The following is a 15,630-nucleotide window of genomic DNA, read 5'->3' on the forward strand; positions in this document are numbered from 1 at the left end:
GCATGTCCCATGGGAAGATTTGTATAAGTGTGACATGTCAGTCACTTGATTGTTAAAGATTGAGACCGAATGTGGAGGTCAGGGTAATATCGCAAGTGCGAGAGTGTATGCCTGAGAGGCATTCTATTCCTTGGGCTGTGGAGCAAGTGAGTTCGTTTCGGATTTGACGGCTGTTCTTATGTGTCGTGAATAGGTCACCGTGGATCCTTGAAGGGTTATTAGCCTAGTGCGGTACGATCTGAATCGGCTTGAGGTTCGTGGATGGATCTAAATGTGAATGTGGGCTCTATATCGGGCCGGATGTGTTCATTTCATCATAGCGTTGTTTTCAGAGGGGTCTTTGGGCCTTGGATGATATTTCTGTTGTCGGCCTTCTGTGTAGTCTCTATTGCGCCATGTGGGTTATGGGGCGGTTTGATTATTCGCACTCATATTGAGATCCCGTATAATTTGTGGTGTTATGTGAGTAGGATGGCTTTCGAGATGCAGATCATATATTGCACCTTAGTTGTGCTTGAGTTTTATAGCGCGTGACGCTACCCGTCTCCCCAGGATTTGTATTATGCACTTAGCATGCTTATGGTTGATATTCGGGCATTTCGTGAGTATAAACGTTATGTCTCAATGTGTGTTTTCTTTAGATTATTATGTGTGGATCAGGTGGCACGCTGCCACGGGTATATGGTTGGATCGGGTGGCACGCTGCCACGGATATGTTATTTGGATCGGGTGGCACGCCGCCCCGGGTATCATGGTTGGATCGGGTTGCACGCTGCAACGGTATCATGTGTGGATCGGGTTGCACGCCGCAACAGTGTGATATTGAGTATAGTTTCCCATATCTATTATTGTGTGTTTTGCTTCTCAGTTCCTGAGGAAGGTTCTTAACATCTTCTCGGTTGTTTAAATTAGTTACATAGGTTGAGTAGATCTTTCCAGAGTTCGTTTCCGTATGTATCACATTTGAGTTTGTAGCATGTTGGCACATTGTTGCATCATATGAGACTTTTGGCAGTGTCTGAGGTGGCTTATTGTCTGAGCAGCTTGTACTGGGTGAGACGAGATTATTGGACCTAGGATCAATGCAATAAGATTTATATGAAGCATATTAAAGAGTAAATATTGTTATTCAGTCCAGAATAAGGTAATGGTTCTTGTCAGGAGGAGAGGCTCCATAAATTGTAATTCGGCAGGTGGCTATGAGTTCTACACATCTTCTCTGTCGTGGCATTTCAAGAGTTGGAACAAGACTTATAGGTGTCATGAGGTGTGTCGTGAGCATTTCGGCTATTGTTGTCAGAGGATGTTATTATGGGCATGTGAATAATGCGGTGCATGGTGTGAATTCAGTGAGAGTATAAAATCATGTATTGGTATATCGTATAATGATTGAAACGATGTTCGTATGTTGGAAGCAGGCCTAGTAGAGAATTTAAGATGTTGGAATTTGACCCTAAGGCTTATTTGCCTAAATAAAGGAGGGGATCTTTAGATTTACTCGAGTTAATGTGCTCAACTGAGTTGTGGTAGCACGGGTAGGTGCACGAGGTGTTAAACAGTGATTTCAGAAACTTTAAGTTGGAAGAATTTAACTAAGGTTTGATTTTTGAGTAAACGACCTCGGAATCGGGATTTGAAGGTTCCAACAGGTTCGTATGATGATTTTCAACTTGGGCGTATGTCCGAATTGGGTTTTGGATCACCCGGGAGCGTTTCAGCGCCTATTGTGGAAAGTTGGCATTTTGGAAGGATTTTATAAATTTGGGTTGAAGTGCATTTCAATGTTATCGATGTCCGATTAGGATTACGAGCCTGAGAATAGCTCCGTATGGTGATTCTGGACTTAGGGGTGCATCCGAAAGTGGATTTGGAGGTCCGTAGGTCGTTTCGGGGTCAATTGGCAAAAAATGGAAATTTAAAGGTTTTTGAAAAGTTTCACCGGGAGTGGACTTTTTGATATCGGGGTCGGATTCCGATTCCAGAAGTTGGAGTAGGTCCGTAATGTCAATTATGACTTGTGTGCAAAATTTGAGGTCAATCGGACGTTATTTGATAGATTTCAGCATCGAAGGTAGAAATTTGAAGTTCTAAAATTTATTAAGCTTGAATTGTGGTGCGATTCATGATTTGGTGATGTTTGATATGATTTGAGGCCTCGAGCAGGTCCGTGTTATGTTATGGGACTGGTTGGTGTGATTGGACGGGGTCCCAGGGACCTCGGGTGTGTTTCGGGGTGGTTTCGGAACAATTTGAGCTATTTTGGAACTGATGTTGCTGGTATCTGGTTTCTTTTTTCGTGAAAGCGAAGGGAGTCCCGCGTTCGGGAAGAGGAACTTTGAGGCTGCTGGGATTTGGCTTTCGTGAACGCGAGGCAGTGGACGCGAACGCGAGGCAGTAGCTGGGAAGGCCTTCGCGAACGCGACCAACGCTAAGCGAACACGAAGATGAGAGAGGGAGCGGGGGCCTGGAGTCATTTAGCCTTCGCGAACGCGAATCAGTAGGGCCTGAAGGCATCGCGAACGCGAGGCTTTGGTCGCAAACGCGAAGAAGGGGCGACTGTGCTGGGCAGAATGTTTTAAAAAGTGGGATTTAGCCCATTTCACTCATTTCTCTCTTGGTTGGGCTATTTTTGGAGCTTTTGAAGAGGAGATTTTCATCATCTATGTCAAGGTAAGTGATTTCCACATATTGCAAGTTAAATACTTGGATTATATATATATTTTAACATGAAAATTCATGCAAAATTAGTGAAAATTTGGGATTTTGGTAGAAAACCTATAAATTTATATTTTTGGATTTTGACCACGAATTTGGGATTGAGAGTAAATTATATATTTGAGTTCGTGATGCCATGGGTAATGTTTATCTTCGAAAATTTTCGGAATCCGGGCACATAGGTCGAGGGTGATTTTTATCGACTTTTCGAGCGGAGTTGGAAATTGTTGAAAATTGAATTATAATGTGTATTAGAGTATATATTTATGGATTTGCACCTTTATTGACTAGTTTTGGAGCGATGTGCATTGGTTTCAGTTGTTGGAAAGTCTTTGTAGCCGGTTGTGGAATTTCAGAGCGAGGTAAGTCTCCCTTCTAACCTTGTAAGAGGGAATGAACCCCATAGGTGAATCAAATTATTATGTGTTTCTATTTGTGGGAGCTACGTACGCACGAGGTGACGAGAGTCCGTGCGTAGCTACTATTATGCTTATGTCCGGATAGTGTAGGACCCATATCATATTGTACTTGTGATGTTTGCGTCCTACTTGTTAATTTAATTGTTTAAAACATTTAGAAACTCGATAAAGGAATTGTAAAAAGTTAAACTTCATTTGCTTGACCGTTAAATGAGAATTTGAAATTCTTGGAATATTTGCCCCTTAATAAATCTTGTATTGGTTGTTTAATGTGTTTTCTCTTTTTTGGAGCGGGCCGAACGCCGCAGTAGCAGATAGATGCATCTATGGTTCACGCTGTTCTACCCTCGACAGTGCACAGTTTAAATATTTATGTTGGATCGGGCCGTACGACCTCGACATGATTTGTGCATGATATATTTTTGGAATTGATAATAATTGCTATTGCTTTCGTTGGCCCGAGATACAAAAATGTTAAATGACGAAAATAAATTTGGAAAGTTCCTATTAACAAAAGAATTATTTACTTACTTCATGTTATTGAGCTTACAGCAGTTCTACAATCCACGCTTAATTATAATATCGGTATTTTATTGTTAGCCCTTAGTAAGTGTCGGAGTCGACCCCTCGTCACTACTTCTTCGAGGTTAGGCGGGATACTTACTGGGTACGCGTTGATTTACGTACTCATACTACACTTGCTGTACATTTTTATGCAGGTACATATATGTCTAGTGGCCTTGTGGGCGCAGAGGCGCGATTATTGTGGGGATTTAGGTGAGCTGTATTCTATACTATGATCCGCAGCCAGCAGAGTCTCCTTTAGAGTATTTATATTTTTTTCCCTATCCAAATTTGTATTCCGGACAGATGCTGTATTTTATTTTACTTCCTAGTTGATGCTCATGCACTTGTGTCACCGGGTTTTGGGGTGATTATGGGTTGTTTGGTATTGAAATTGCGAAAATATTTTTATTTACTCTGTAAAGTCCATCTTTTATTATTAAATTGAAGGAAATCGTGATTTCAAATACTAAAATGAGTAATTAAGTTAATTAATTATTGTTGGCTTGCCTGACAGTGGTGTTACGTGCCATCACGAACTATAATAGATTTTGGGTCGTGATACGAAGGGCTTTACGCGAACGCAAAGTAGAGGGGGGCTGCCCTTCGCGAACGCGACTGTGTTTCGCGAAGGCGTAGCTTATGGGACCTGGGGGAGGGGAACTAAGTAATACTCTTCGCGAACGCGGCAAAGGGCTTGCGAACACGTAGGCTAGTAGGTCAAAGCCTTCGCGAACACAAAGGGTATCTCGCAAATGCGAAAGCCACTTGGGCTGCTGCACATCGCGAACGCGACAGGCCCTTCGCGAACGCAAAGAAGGCCTGACGCCCAGTAATTAAAACAGAAACAAATGGGGTTGTTTTCGCATTTTTCACAAACCCTCAATTAGAACTCGGTTTAGGGGCGATTTCAAATGAGTTTTTCACGATTTCGAACTAGGTAAGTGTTCTTTATCATATAGTGATTATATTTCATAAATCTAAGTCTATATTCATCATTTATTTCGGATTTAGATGGAAGAAATTGGAATTTTTGTAAAACTTTCCAAAAATGAAAATTTAAGATTTGAAGGTCCATTTGACATCGGAATTTGATAATTTTTGTATGGTTGAACTCGTCTCGAAACGAGTGTTTTGATTTCGCAAGTTTTTCTGAGATTCGAGATGTGGGCCCCACTGATGATTTTTGAGATGAATTTCAGATTTTAATCGGAAAATTAGTAAATTCATATGGAATTAATTCCTACGATTTGTATTTAGTATATTGAATTGTTTATGACTAGATTTGAGAATTTCAGACATGAATACGCGAGGCAAATGTTTATTGGATTCTTGAATTTGGTTGCAAAGTGAGGTAAGTGTCGTGGTTAACCTTGACTTGAGGGAGTAGGACTTATTTGTCTATTTGCTACGTGACTTAATGTGAGGGTACAACGTATATGTGAGGTGACGAGTACTTATACGTTGTGGTTGAGTCAAAGTATGCGGGTGAAATTTGTTTATCGAGAATAATTGCCTATTTAATTAAGATATTCCTGCTTGAGTTTATTATTGATTATTTGATCATTATTCATGAAATTATTATTCATTTAATTATTGTTGAATATTTTGGAAGGTGAAGTCGGTATTCTGGTACTAAATTGATTGATGAGTGTATATCCCAACATTTAAATACTCTTCCGAATTTATATTATTATTTTCATGGTAAGGAAGAGTGTAAAAGCACGAAGGGTGATGTCGCGCCATTTTTATTATTTATACTATCATTGTCATGGTGAGAAAGAGTGTAAAAGCACGAAGGGTGTTGTCGTGCCATTTGTTAGTGTAAAAGCACGAATGGTGATGCCGTGTCATTTTTAGAGAGTGTAAAAGCACGAAGGGTGATACCATGCCAAAAGAGAGTTAAAGCACGAAGGGTGATGCCGTGCCAATTATTATTATTTATTTATCAGTTTATGGGAGGAATGAAAGTAAAAGCACAAAGGGTGGTGCCGTGCCATTTTCATATTATCAGTTGCTCATTTTATTGTTGATGAATCAATTGGCTGTTGCGTGACACTCCTTCTGCTGAAATTTCTATATCATTCCCCTTCGCATGTTCCTTCCCAAATTTATATTTATTATTTATTGTGTTATTGTTGCTTCGTATTTGTATATACTTGTACATGTTATTTACGTAAGTGTCTTGTCATAGCCTCGTCACTACTTCATCGAGGTTAGGCTCGACACTTACGGAGTACATGGTGTCGGTTGTACTCATACTACACTCTGCACTTCTTGTGCAGATTTTGGAGTTGGTCCCAGCGGCGTACCATAGACTTACTCGAATTCAGCTACTCCGAGAAGACTTGAGATATAACTGCACAACGTTCGCAGTTCTAAAGTCCCCTTCTATCTTATCTTAGTTGTGTATTATCTTTCAAACAACTTGAATTTTATTCAAACCTTTATTTGTATTATTCTAGTAGCTCGTGCACTTGTGACACCAAATTTGGGGATGCATTTTGATAATTCGGTAATTATGGTCTTCCGCACTTTATTTCAGTAATTGACTTCTATTTAATTTAATTTGCTTAAAAATAGTTAAGATTATTTTAACTTTGGCTTGCCTAGCAAGTGAAATGTTAGGCGCCATCATGGTCCTGAAGGTGGGAATTTCGGGTCGTGACAGATACATCTTCAAAATGAGCATTACAAGTGACATAACACAAACCTGAAACCTTTTTGGTGAGCTCGTGAAATCTTGCAAGAAACTTTATCACATTCTTCACATTCACCCAATCATCAGATTCAAGAGGACCCGTACTACTACCGTCTTCACAAAGATGAGAACAAAGATAAGCAGAAAATCCATCATCAAAAAGATAAAACTTGTCAAAGGCCTTTTCAAAGTTTTGTGCCGTATCCAACATCAAATAGGTGGAATTCCACCTAGTAGGAATATCCAAACACAATGTTTTGGTACATTCTAACTTGACGTGTGCACAAAACTGTTTAAACTTTAAGGTCATTGCAGGCGACGATATCACATACCTCACAGTATTTATAACTTGTATGACAGAAGCATCAATTTCTTTCAAACCATCTTGCACAATTAGATTAAGTATATGAGCCATGCATCTCACATGAAGATTTACCACTCATCATATTAGATTTACACATATCTAACTTTTTAGATAATTCTTTGACTGTGACATCATTTGAAGAAGCATTGTCCACGGTAACAGTGAACACCTTGTCTAATTTCCATTCAAGCAAACAATTACAAATAGCTTTAGCTATCTCTTCACCCTTATGACTAGTTATAGGACAAAACTTTAGTATTCTTTTATGCAACTTCCAATCCCTATCAATGAAGTGAGCTGTCAAACACATATAATTTATTCTTTGCAATGAAGTCCATGTGTCTGTTGAGAGGCAAATTTTTGGTTGTGCTTCTCTAAAAGACCTTCTTATATTTTGCTTCAATTCACCATAAACTTCATAACAATCCCTTGTTATTGTTCTACGAGAAGAAAGACGAAATAATGGTTGAGTTATTCTCATAAACTTCATAAAGCCTTCCTTTTCTACAAAGCTAAACGGTAGTTCATCAATAACTATCATCTCAATGAAATCCCTCCTAATCACTTCTTGATCAAATTTCCAAAGCGATCCTCCATCATTTTGGCAAGATTGAAAGTTTATCCTTGTTTGAGTATTATCTTTATCAATGTTAGTTGGGTATTCTTTACATCTATTCAAATGACCTCTGAATCCCGTTGTTCCATTCTTAGATGAATTAGTAACATAATCTTGCTTACAATATTTACACCTCGCTTTACCGACCTCATTTTCCTGAAATGTTTCAAAATATTTTGAAACAATGGATCTAGGTTCTATGGCTTTTCTTTTCTTAGAATGCTGAGTATCAATTGTGTTGGCATTGCTATCATCCGTAATAGGTAAGCTTTTAGTTGAAGCATCATCACTTACTCTACTTTCATCCGCCATCTATACAAAATTAAAAGAAATACAAACATAAATTGAGATTCCAAACAAGCATCGAGTTCAGTTGCAAGATTTTTTACTAGAAACCTAAACATATCCTTAACTCAATGTATTATAGTAAAAGACATCTTTCACTTAAATAGAATTCTAAAATTTACTAAGAAAGAAGAAGTAACTAAATATTCACACATATTTTTTCTATTAAACAGAAGGCATGTTTAACTCCATATAAGTTCTTGCGATTAAAGGAATCAGAAAAGAGTCGCAAATTTTGTTGAACTAAGAATTTTAAGAGAAGACATGTTTAACTAAATATTCACACATCTTGAATTTAAGTTATTTTGCTAGAAATGAGAAAGCTTTGTTTTTGTTGAACAATATCCAGAGGCAAATTTCTTTGCTGGAAACCTCAGTTGTCACGACCCAAAGTCCATTAAAGGTCGTGATGGCGCCTAACACCGGCATCAGGCAAGCCAACAATAAGTGATTAACTTCATTACTCATTTTAGTATTTTTGAAATCATAATTTCCTTCAATTAAATAGTAAGAGATAAAATTTACAGAGTAAATGACAATATTGTTTTTTTACAACTTCATTACTAAACAACCCAAAAGCACCCCCAAAATCCGGTGTCATGAGTATATGAGCATCAACTAGGAAATACAGTAAAATACTACATCTGTCTTGGATACAATTATATAAGAGTGTGTAAATAACTCGGATGGAGACTCTGTGAGTGTTGCGGACTCGTAACGTGGAATGCAACTCACCTAAGTCCCCGCAATAACCGCGTCTCTGCGCCCACAATTCCACTAGACATATGTGCACCTGCACAAAAATGTGCAACAAGTGTAGTATGAGTACATAAATCAATACGTACCCAGTAAGTATCCAGTCTAACCTCAAAGCAGTAGTGACGAGGGATCGACTCCGACACTTACTATGGGCTAACAATAAAATACCGATATTATAATTAGGCATGGATTGTATAGGACGGCACTAAACTCAATAACATGAAGTAAGTAAACAATTCTTTTGTTAATAGGAAATTTCCAAATTTATTTTCGTCATTTAACATTTCGTATCTCAGGCCAATGAAGCAATAACAATTATTATTAATTCCAAAGATTTATCATGCGCAAATCATGCCGAGGTCGTACGGTCCGATCCAACATAAATATTTAAATTGTGCACTGCTGAGGGTCGACCGACGCAAACCATAGATGCATCTTTCTGCTACCGAGGCGTTCGGCCCGCTCCACACAAGAGAAAATACATTTAAAACAACCAATTCAAGATTTATTAAGGGAAAATTATTCAAGGAAATACCAATTCTCATTAACGATCAAGAAAATGAAGTTTAGCCTTTTAAAATTCCTTTATCAAATTTCAATATGATTTAAGCAATTAAATTAACAAGTAGGGTGCAAATATTGCAAGTATAACATGATTTGGGTCCTAGACTACCCGAACATAAGCATAATAGTAGCTACGCACGGACTCTCATCACCTCATGCGTACGCAGCCCCCACAAATAGAAGCACATATTAAATCAATTCACCTATGGGGTTAATTCCCTCTTACAAGGTTAGAAAAGAGACTTACCTTGCTCCGAAATTCCATAACCGACTCCCAATCCTTTCCAACAACTCAAACCGATGCCAGCGTTCCTAAACTAGTCAATCAATGTGCAAATTCATAAATACATACTCAAATGCTTATTATAAATCAATTTATAACAATTTCAAACTCCGCTCGAAGAATCGATAAGGCAACCCTCGGGCCCACGTGCCCGGATTTTGAAAATTTTCGAAGATAATCATTACCCATAACACTGCAAACTCAAATATAGGATTTATTCCCAATTCCATACCCAAATTCGTAGTCAAAATCCAAGAATACAAATTTCTAAGTTTTTCTTCAAAATTCCAATTTCTACTAATTTTTATGTTTAAATCCACATATAAACCAAGTATTTAACCTGAAATAGGTGGGAATCACTTACCTTGACATAGATGATGAAAATCTCCCCTTGAAGCTCTCCAAAAATTGTCCAACCAAGAGAAAAATGATGGAAAATGGCCAAACCCACGTACTTAAAGAAGCCTTCTGCCCAACGATCGTCACATCTGCGGACATACTTTCGCACCTGCGGTCTCGCTTTTGCGAGACAAAAATTTCTCATGCGGAACTCCCTGGCTAGCAGCCCCTCGCACCAGCGAAAGTTCTTCCGCTCTTGCGTAATTGCAGGTGTGACACATCCTAGCGCATCTGCGCATCTTTCGCACCTGCGACAGTGGCATCGCTTCTACGCACACGCCGGTGCGCTGCTCGAACCAACTTCTGAGACTTTATGCCTAGACTTCCCATGTCACTTCTGCGAGGCCGCTTCTGCGGTCAAGCCTCTGCATAAGCGATCACACAAGTTACCAGATTTTTCTAGTATTTGCTCATTCATAAATTCGACTCGTTAATCATCCGAAATCCACTCGAGGCCCCCGAGACCTCAACCAAATCTACCAACAAGTCCTAAAATATCATACAAACTTAGTCGAGCCTTTAAATCACATCAAACAATGCTAAAAACACGAATCAACCTCCACTTCAAAATTAATGAACTTTGAAACTTTAAACTTCCACAATCGATGTCGAAACCTATCAAATCACGTCCGATTGACCTCAAATACTGTACATAAGTCATAATTCATATTACATACCTACTCTAACTTCAGGAATCAGAATCCGACCCCGATATCAAAAAGTCCACTCCCGGTCAAACTTCTCAAAATCATCCAAATTTCCAACCTTCGCCAATTGACACCGAAATGACCTACGGACCTCCAAATCAACGTCCGGACACACACCTAAGACCAAAATCACCATACTGAAGTATTTCCAGGCTCGGAATCCCAAATAAACATCGATAACATCAAAATCTACTTCAACCCAAACTTAGGAAATTATTAAACCTTCAAAATGCCAACTTTCCGTAGTAAGAGCCGAAATACTCCCGGGCTACCCGACACTCGACCCGAACATACGCCCAAGTCCAAAATCATCATACGAACCTATTGGAACCTTCAAATCCTGATTCCGAGGTCATTTATAAAAATTCCAAACCTTAGTAAATTTTCCAACTTAAAGCTTCCGAAATTAGAATTTGCTTTCCAAATCAACTCTGAACTTCCCAAAATTCGATTCCGACCATACGTACAAGTCATACTACCTGAAGTAAAGCTATTCATGGCCTCAAACCACCGAACGACGCGCTAGATCTCAAAATGACCGATCGGGTCGTTACATCAGTGCTCTTTGACGACAATTTCCCAGAAAAGAAAAATTTAAGACTGAGTTTGGCAAAAATAATGATTATTAAATTCTTAACTCCATGCAAGTTCATGTTTAACTTAGATCTATTCACTAGCTAAACCTACAAAAACAATGATTCTTTAAATGCTCAAAAACTGATTATTGTCAACATAAGAAACTTAATGAAATATAACAAGGTGAAACTAACATAAAACCTGAAGAATGAAAAAGTTGTGAACCTGTTGAAGACTTAAATATTGAAGAATAAAGGTCAACAATAAGCAAACAAGCAGTCGACGAGGAGAGGAGTCGCCGTCGTCGAGGTCGTGAAGTCGCCATCTTCGTCTATGCTATTGTAGTCATAAATTACAGTAGTAGTCAAGCAATGTTTTTAAGAGAAATTAGGGTTAGAAAATTGAAAAGGGAAAGGGCCAAAGGGGGAAGCAAAAGCCAAGTTTTGTGTCTTCTCGTGCTCTCTAAGTCTCTAAGCCCTAAGGGACTAACTAAGGCCAAAGGGATTAGGGGGCTTGGGGTGTTGGGCTTAGGTTTATTCTTTATTGGGTTAGAAAATAGAAATAGAGGTGGTCTTGGACTTAATATATTTCAGTATTTCGGTATACCGAAAAATCATAAACTCAATACCGAGTATCGTACCGAAATACCAAAAAATCTATACCGAATAATATCGAAAAATCAAAAAACCAGATACCGAAATACCAAATTAATTCGGTTCGATTCGAAATTCGATTTTTTGGATTTTGTGCCCACCCCTAATTATCATTGTTGTCTTCTACGTTTTTAAACCTCATTGAGATGACTTTTTCAATAGCTATGGAATAATTTCTATTAGGGTGTTGATTACATGATTAGGTATTTGATTCTTGATAACTGTTGGAAATAATTGATAGAGTTTTAATTCGTATTATGGAGTTATTTCTTATTTTGCTTAATCGAAAGAGGAGCTTGATATTGAATTTCTGTAACGACCCAGCCGATTGTTTTGAGTGTATTAGTCCTGATCCCCTATTTACTGCATTCCCCATATCTATTTCTGCTTATGTGACTTTCCGGGAGGTCTTGTTTTGGTTTCGGAGTGATTTGGGACACTTAGTCCCTAAAACAGAAGCTTAAGTCTTAGGATTTTGATCGTAGTCGGAAGTGTGTGAAGACAACTCCGAAATAGAGTTTTGTTGGTTCTGTTAGCCCCGTTGGGTGATTTTGGACTTAGGAGTGTGTCCGGACTATGAATTGGAGGTCTATAGCTAATTTAGGCTTGAAATGGCGAAAGTCGAATTTTTGGGAAGTTTGACCGGGGTGTTGACTTTTTGATATCCGGATCGGATTCTAATTTCAGAAGTTGGAGTAGGTCCGTAATGTCGAATATGACTTGTGTGAAAAATTTTAGGTCAATCGGACGTGGTTTGGTATGATTCAGTATCGTTTGTAGAATATGGAAATTTCGAAGTTCATTAAGTTTGGATTGGAGAGTGATCCGTGTTTTTGATGTTATTTGAGGTAGTTTGAGGATTCGACTAAGTTCGAATAGTGTTTTGGGACTTGATGGTATGTTTGGTTGAGGTCCCGGGGGCCTCGGGTGAGTTTCGGGTAGTTAACAGATCATTTTTGGACTTTGGTTGATGGCTGATATCTGCTGGTGTATATTTTCTGGTTTCCTCTTACGCGTTTGTGAGAGGAGCCTTGCGTTCGCGAAGGGTTAAGGTGAGCTAGGAAGATTTTGTTCTTCGCGTTCGCGAAGAAGAGGACGTAAACGCGAAGGTGTGGTCTGCGTGTGCATCGCGAACGCGTGAGTGGCGTCGCGTTCGCGAAGAGAAGTGAGGCAGCTAGGGAACACAGGTCTTTGGTCTACTTCGCGATGAGTTGAGCTTGTAAAGCTTTGCGTTCACGAAGTGTTAATCGCGTTCACGAAGAGTAAACTGGGAGGCAGTCTGAGTTGGCCTACGCGAACGCGAGAGGACTGTCATATTCACGAAGAAGGAAATTTGGGCAGATAGTATTAATTTCAAAACGAGGGTTTGAACCCATTTTATATATTTTGAGCTAGAGAACAAGGAATTGAGCGATTCTTGAAGGGATTTTTGTGGAGTTGATTTGGGTAAGTGATTCCTACTTGGTTTTGGTTAAATCCCATAATTTTACCTTTAATTTTATCATCTACTTTGTGATTTGGGTGTGAAATTGGGGAAAAAGAGGAAGAACTCTTGAGTTAGAATTTTGAGGTTTTGAATGTGATTTTGTTATCGGATTTGAGTAATTTTGGTATGGTTAGGCTCGTGAGTGAATGGGCTTTCGGATTTTATGACTTTTATAGGATTTCGAGACGTGGGCTCGGGGGCTGGTTTGAGTCTATTTTGGATTTTGGCTTATAATTTCGTATTTTTCTTGTGGAATTGATTCTTTTAGCCTATGTTAATTATATCGTACTGCTTGTGGCTAGATTCGTGGTGTTTGGAGATTTGATTCAAGGGACAAAGGCATTGCGGAGTAGGATTTTGCGCGGTTTGAGGTAAGTAACAGTTTTAAATCTGGTCCTAAAAGTATGAAACCCCGGATTATTGTATTATGTGAGGATTTTGGAGGTGACGCACATGCTAGTTAACAGGCGTGTGGGCGTGCACCGTGGGAATTAGGGCCTGGTCCATTCCGTGAAACTGGAAAGTTGAATAAGTTTGTTGTTAACTATGTGCCCTTTCTGTGCTATAGAAATTTGACAGTGAATCATGTTAGAAATCATGCTTAGGCTATGTGTTGGTGCTGTAAAGACCCCCAGTGGTCGTGATACCTGTTGAACCTTCCTGCTTATTGTTACTTGTACTCAGTCACAGGTTACTTGTTTATTTTGTCTCAGTCTCTATTGTTCATTATTGATGCATCATATCATTGTTGTTTGGGCTGATTTCATGATTATTGAGAGCTCGAGAGACTGGAGAGATTTATGACTGAGTGAGACCGAGGGCCTTATTGTGAGATATTATATTATAGCACGTGAGTTATCCGTGCAACACGTGAGTTGTCTGTGCGGATCCAGATATTATACTATAGCACGTGAGTTGTCCGTGCAGCACGTGAGTTGTCCGTGCGGATCCAGATATCAATACTATAACATGTGAGTTGTCTGTGCGGATTATAGCGCTTGGGCTGTAGGAGCCCCTCCGGAGTCTGCACACCCCGAGTGAGTGCAGGTACCTATTGAATGTGAGTACTGAGGGCTGAGAGACGAGTGATTGAGCTGTTGTGACGAGTTGAGTGACTATTGCTCTGAGAGGCTGTACTTGCTTTTCCATTTGTTGATGCATTTAGTTGTTATCTGTCATTGTCGTGAAATTTCTGAAAGACTCTATATCCGGATTTACCTGCACTGTAACTGTATAAAATTGATTTGATTTGAACTGCCGGATTTGAAAGCATGTCTATTCTTTGCTGGAAATATTAAAATGAGTTGTATTTGTATAGCTCGTCACTATCTTCTCAGTTCCTTATTTATTTCTGTTACTTGATGAGTTGGTTGTACTCATGCTACACCCTGCACTTCATGTGCAGATCCAGGTGTGTACGGTTCTGGCAGTCACTGAGTTCGTGCGCGAGTTGATTATCAGAGACTTACGAGGTAGCTGCCGGCATCCGCAGTTCTTGTTTCTCCTTTCTTACTATCTTTTCTCTCTTGTATTGGCATTTGGCACAAACTGTAGTAGACTCTATTTCTAGATTTGTTGTTAGATGCTCATGACTCAGTGACACCCCTATGTCGGGCTATTTTTTCGCACTTATGTTTTATTTGGGGTTTACCCCCGTTTTTATGAAAAACTCAGGTTATTTTGAATGTCTTAATTCATTTCTATTAAATTTTGAAAGTGTTTTGGAAAGGTTGACTTGCCTAGTATCACGATAGGCACCATCACGATGGGTTAGGTTTTGGTTCGTGACAAGTTGGTATCAGAGCCTAGGTTACATAGGTCTCACGAGTCATGAGCAGGTTTAGTAGAGTCTTGCGGATCAGTACAGAGACGTCTGTACTTATCTTCGAGAGGCTGCCGAACCATTAGGAAACTTCACATTCTTGAATTCTTATCGTGCGAATCTTTTGATTCTGGTAACCAAATTTCTGTTGTTCTAAATCCCTCATAGATGTTGAGGACACGTACTACGGAGCAGGATGGACAGCCACTAGTACCACCAGTCAGGGCCGTGAGAGGCCGAGGTCGCGGTAGAGGCCACAGTAGGGCCGCGGTAGGGGTAGAGGTACAGCTCGCATCGCTAGCTAGGGAAGCACCTACAAAACCACCAGTTGCCCCAGTTCAGGAGCAGGTTCTAGTTATGGACGAGCCTGTGGGACCAGCTCAGGCACCACCCGTGCCCATTGTGATTCCAGGCCTTCAGGAGGCCTTAGCTTAGATTCTGATCGCGTGTACCAGTCTTGCTCAGGCGGTCTCTGTTCCGGCCACAACAGCCACTTCTCAAGCCGGGGTAGGCACTCTGACTCCCGCCGCCCGCACACCAGAGCTGGTGGTACAAGGATTCCAGACACCGGGGGCACCACTAGCCCAGCCGATTGCCACTGCTCAGGATTATGTGGTTCCTGCTATGCCTGAGGATGAGCAGCGTAGATTGGAGAGG

The sequence above is a fragment of the Nicotiana tomentosiformis genome, chromosome 2 (assembly GCF_000390325.3).
Source record: "Nicotiana tomentosiformis chromosome 2, ASM39032v3, whole genome shotgun sequence".
Taxonomy (NCBI): domain Eukaryota; kingdom Viridiplantae; phylum Streptophyta; class Magnoliopsida; order Solanales; family Solanaceae; genus Nicotiana; species Nicotiana tomentosiformis.